Source organism: Phocoena phocoena, chromosome 18, assembly GCF_963924675.1.
Source record: "Phocoena phocoena chromosome 18, mPhoPho1.1, whole genome shotgun sequence".
NCBI lineage: Eukaryota > Metazoa > Chordata > Mammalia > Artiodactyla > Phocoenidae > Phocoena > Phocoena phocoena.
The window spans coordinates 69,479,317-69,485,316 of NC_089236.1; positions in this window are offsets into that span (position 1 = coordinate 69,479,317).

A 6,000-nucleotide genomic window follows, 5' to 3' on the forward strand; every position below is an offset into this window, starting at 1 on the left:
GTGAGTTCCTGAGGACACCCACACCTCTTGTCAAGACACCCGGAAGTCTTTCAGGCTGATGGGACCCCTAAAGGACCCCGTTTGCGTTCATGCATGGGGACACGTGCCGTAGGGGTGCATCAGCGAGCCACTCGGTTTGGTTTCCTAAGAAAAGATCATTTAGGCTTTTGATTTTGTGCAAAAGTTACCAGATTGGGCCTGATGTGCAAGTGAGCAGATTCCAGATTGTAAAATAAGAAAGAAGAAATTGTCCACAGTGAGCCACCCCTCCCCTTCCCAAATAAAGGAAACCCTGCCTTCGAAGTCCTGATTCATAAACCTAGACTGAGTTCGGATTCAAAAGGTAAACATTTTAGGGAACTTGAGCACCTGTGCTCCAGTCCCTCAGGCCCTGCCCAGGGCTGCTCCTGGAATTGGGTCACCCCTCCCACAGTTAGCATGTGTCCCTCTGGCTGCTCTAGAGCTGGGCTCTGATAGCCTGCTGGGAAATTCCAGCCCCACATGCAACCTGCAGGGGCAGTGGGAGGAGAGAAGGAAAGTTTCATGTGTTCCACCTCCAGACTTTCCCCTGGGGACTGTCCTGGCTGCCTGCCTCCTGCCCCACTCCCCCCAGCTCCGACCATGTCAGGGCCACTGTGCGAGGCCAGGATTCCTCCTATGGGGCCAGAATTGTCTTTCCAAACCACTAAATGTCCCCAAAGCCAGGTCCACCCAGCTCACCCCAACTACCCGGGGTTCCTGGGAAACCGCAGCTGCTCTCCTAACACTGTCAACATTCAAGGTAAGGATGTTGACCCCCCAGACTTCGCTGGAGCCGTGGTGGTGATGCAGTGTCTCCCCGTGAGATTAAATTGGCATTAAGGTCAAGTCTCCTTTTCAAAAGTGGCCCGGTAGACTGGCCTTGATGGCTAAACAGCGGACTGGACTTGATGTCTTTCGGGGTCTTTAACCGGAGGCCCTGGGTTCCTGTGGTGCCGCCTCACAGCCTTTGTAAACCCCTTATTCTGAATTTAGCACTTGAGTTCAGTAGGAAGATTGTGGCTGTCAGGTAATCCCTGTGACACTTCCCCCTCACTTCCAGGCCAAAGTTAAAGGAGAGGAGTTATCAGAAGGCCACAGGGAACCCAGGGGCGAAGGCCTGTGTTGTGGTGGGAAACGGGGTCCCAACTCCATGCTCCTCGGCCTCTCTGGTCCCCCTGCCCCTGCGGAGATGCGCTGGGCCCCCTGGGTGGGCAGTGGGGGACCCGAGCCCAAGTGTCTGACTTTTCCGTCCTACAAGATTTCCATTTCATTTCTTCACAGGGGACCGTGGTCAGTTTTGCTCTTTTGCTATTCTAAGAGCTGTGTGTGCGGAGTTTTTATTGTAAGATTATGCAGTGACGTTCCACAGAAGTACTGTGTTGTGTCTGAACATTGCTCAGCCTAGTACTTTCTGTGCAAATTTTGTAAAACCCTTATTTCGGTAGCCTGTACCTGACCCCAGCCTTTCCTGTGCATCAAGCCGCCAGGGTCAGAGGTCCTTTCAAAACCCCCCAGTGGGCATGGAGGGTCAGGGCTCCCTCCTCAGCAGGCTGGGTCCTGTCCAGTTTAAATCTACACAGACATAAATGTGACATCTAAATCAAGTGTCCATAAATCAACACCTGCTGGTGCCTTAAGGACCTGTTTAAAGGGGCAAAGCTCACTTGTTTTGTTCAAGCAAAACAGTCAAGCAAATAATTGGAAAAGCCAGCCCCTCAGCAGAGTGGACAGAGACAGCCCCGGTGTCAGCAGAACAACAAGTAAAGCCCAACACCCACTCCCAGCCTGTCTTATTTCTGAGTGTTTCTATGAGAGGCCATTTTAAACATCTATGAAATTTCTAAATTCGGAGCTCAAAACCACTCCAAATTTGAGGATACTGTTGCTTTGGGCAGAGGAGGGAAGGAAGTGGATATATGGGAAGAGGGCATGGGGCATACAGGGTGCCTGTTTCACTCTTGTTTTTGATATTTTGCATAGATGCTGTACGTAGTATAGGGGTTCAGAATGAGCTATAATGAGGATTATTTTGAGCTAAAGGCAGTTGAGATCCTGTGGGTTCAAGGGAAACTACTGCCCTTCCCCTCACTACCTAGAGGAGTTGAAACTAGGGATTTTTCCCAGGAAAGAATTATTACCAGAGATGAATTTCACCAAAGTGGCCCCATCTGTGTGTCAGGACAAGCATCTAATTACCCAACATCTGCTCTGCTTCTCGTCCCGTGAGTGACCCTCCCATCCTCAGAAGCCCCGACCCCATTCCTCAGCTCAGGATGGCGTCTAGACCTCATTTTACCTTCCTGTCTCTGACCCTCTCGTGTATGTGGGCTTCCTGTACATACGAAAAACTAAATTGTATTTTCTCTGTCTAATGTCAATTTAATTCTTAGACCAGCCTGAAGAACCTAGAAGGTTAGAGGAAACCTAACCAACAGTACTCTTCTGTATTACAAAATATTCAACAAAACGTTGAAACTCTCCAAAGAAATCTCGCATCCCCCCTTAAGAGCTTGCAGACTTCTTCCAGAGGTTCAGACCGAGAGGGCCTAGTGCATCCCCTACATTGGGAGGGCCCCAGGGCCCAGGCTGGCAGAATGTGGCTGCAGCCCCAGGGCATTAGAAGGGCGGGGTGGGGGGGACAGCATCCTTGGCGAACTTCTCCTACTGCGCCACTCATTTCACAGTGAGGACACTTCCAGCCGAGCTCCTGGTAGAGATTTGGGGAGGGCACAGCACGTCCTCAGGACTTTCCATGGATTCAGACACTTTCCGGGAGATTCCTTACATGGTCCAAACCTTATCCCACCTGTCCAAAGCTGGTGGATATCCTCAGAGTGCCAGACCCAGGCCTCCCCTGGACTGTGATATCTGGTGGGGCTTGTGGCTTGGGTGGGAATTAATCCACTTCGGTCCCATCTATGCTCCCAGCCTAACCATGTTGGGGTCCAGTTGAAACAGGAGGGAAGGGGGCAAGGCACAACCTTTAAAAGAATGACATAGCAATAGGACATGACAAAAACTGGTTAGAACCAAGTAGGTCCAAGATGGCGGAATATTCGACTTCCAGTAACCTTGAGCCTCATTATACGCTCATTGTAATACATTATCTGCTAAATGGCACACCCACCAGCGCCCTGACAGTTCTGAGGCTAACCTCCGAGGCCCCTTCCCTGAATAATCCTCCCACTCATTAGCCGGTGAAATTACCCAGCCCATAAAAACTAACCACGCCATGTTTCGGGTCTTTCTCGCCTTCTGAGATGGGCCACACTCTGTCTGTGGAGTGTGTTTCCCTCTAAATAAATCCACTTCTTACCTATCACTTTGTCTCCCACTGAATTCTTTCTGAGACAAGACATCAAGAACCTCAAATTCACCGGGAACACAAAAGCGCCTCAGGTGCAGGACAAAGACCTGCTGGGACTGAGGACTGAGGAAGGGGCTGGGACCCGGGGCCTGGGGCCAGCACCCCACAGAGCAGGATGCTGCGTTCCAGAACCAGCTGCAGCGCTCCAGGGGACCCTCCCAGAACCTGAGCTGAGTGATCCTCCTGGTGAACCTGACAGGTAACCAGCGATTCTATGAACGCCAGTCATTCACCACTGGCTGCCTCATGCACCAAGGGATGAAATAACCGTACTAAACCCCTGTGGGCAAGGGCTTCGCCGCCAGCTCTGCCCCAGCTTCGCCCACTTCCCCGGGGGTCCGACGAGTGAGTGAGTGAGGATGCAAAAAATTAACAAAATATAGTCATCTGGGGGAGTGGCCACTCTAAAGCATTCCTGGACCTACGTGTGTGTGTGTGTGTGTGTGTGTGTGTGTGTGTGTGTGTGTGTGTGTGTGTGTGTGTGTGTGTGTGTGTGTGTGTGTGTGTAGGCTTCCCCACATCGACAGGAAATTCTCAGATGCCAGCAGGTGTCCAAGAATTCAACTCAATCCTAGCACAATCTCCTGGAGATAGAATCAGATTCCACAGGTGAAGGGCTCAGTCCCACGAGATGCTTCCACTTCAGGTACCAATCACGAGCCCAGGTTGTTACCTGTACTTCTGACCACCTGGCTATAAATCAGAGTCCCCACAACCTCCTCCTCGGGTTCGGCTAATTTGCAAGCACAGCTCACAGAACTAGGAAAGCTCATTGGCTCACTAGATTACCGATTTGTTTTAAAAGGATATTAAAAGATAGGAATCCACGGCCAGATGAAGAGATGCATAGAGTGAGGTAAGGGGAAAGGGTGCGGAGCTTCTGCTCTCTGTCTGAGCCCCACTCTCCCCAGATCTCTACGTGTTCACCAACCCAGAAGCCTCTGAACCCTGTCCTTGGGGTTTTTATGGAGGCTTCATTACATAAGCACGATTGGTTAAATCACTGACAATTGGCCGTTGATTCGACCTCCAGCCCCTCTTCCCTCCCTGCAAGTCAGGGGGTGAGACAGAAAGTTCCAACCCTCTAATCAAATGGTTAGTTCTCCTGGCAATCAGTCCCCATCCTTAGATGCTTCCAAAAATCACCTCATTCTCATAACAAAAGACACCTACATCATTCTCTACACTTAGGATATTCCAAGGGTTTAGGAGCTGTGAGCCAGGAAATGTGGATGCAGACCAAATATATATGAGAAATAATTTTGGTCGTCTGAATGACCAAATATATATATTTCTTATGACTGATAATATTGCTCCACTATTTTTAATACAAATGGCACCTGCCAAAAGCCCTCTCATCCTAGGCTGGGAACTGATAGTCAGTTAATCTTAAAAAGTTGGGTAAAATGCAGAACATATATACACACACAAACGGGCCCTGATTTACAGTAGTTTGACTTATAATTGTCCGACTTTAAGATCATATGAAACTGATAACGTATTCAGTAGAGACCGTACTTTGGATTCTGAATTTTGATCTTTTCCTAGGTTGGCAATATTCTTTTCAGTCCGATCCTCTTCCATGATGCTGGGAGTGGCAGCCGCAGCTCCCCGTCAGCCTTGTGATCACAAGGGTCAACAACCATTCTGCACCCAGACAGCCATTCTGCTTTGCACCATCAGTACAGTATTCAGTACATTATATGAGGTACTCAACACTTTTTTTAAAAAGTAGGCTTTGTGTTAGATGATCCTGCCCAGCTGTAGGCTAGTGTAAGTGTTCTGAGAACGTTGAAGGTAGGCTGGGCTAAGCTGTGATGTTTGGTAGGTTAGGTATATTGATGCATTTCGACTTAGGATATTTTCAACTTACAGTGGGTTTATCATAAATCAAGGAAGACCTGTATATATACATACATACATGCATACATACATATATGCTATGTATTGTGTATATATACACAGAAGCCCGTATATTAAATATTTTAAGTTAAAACATGTCAATGTAATTAATTCACCAGTCTTCTGGTGTGGATGTCGCCAAGGCCTTTTTTATTTTTTTTAATCATAGTTGTACTAATTAGAAACTTGTGTCTTTCATAATCCACACCCATATTGCATCATTTATGAGTTCCAGTTTGGATTTTTTAATTAAAGTTAGCCCCAGAACTCAGCAACGCAATCAGACTGTGCGTCATCTTGGATTTTTACATTTCTTCCAACGTCCTATAAATGTTACACTCACATCTATTTTGACAGCACATTTGGTTTTGTAAGCAATTCACCTTTATCAGACTTTCGAAAGCATTCAACTGAGTTCTTGTAACAACAACTCTTTCTTTTTGCCTTTATGCTTTATTGGTTTATGTAATACTTATTTAATTTTGATAGCAACTGATGTGAAAAGGTTTGGGAACAAACACAGCTGTCTCTTGGGGTGCACAGGGCCCCAGTTGTGAGCACAGAAGAACAGGGGCTGGGGAGAGGCCACCAGCCACAAGCAGGCTGTGAGTGGTGGGCGACCCTCAGACCCACACGACTCCTGAGATGGCTAAGTGCGGTCCGCTAAGAGAATTTCTATCGTAGCATCCATCAAGGATAACGAGAAAGGC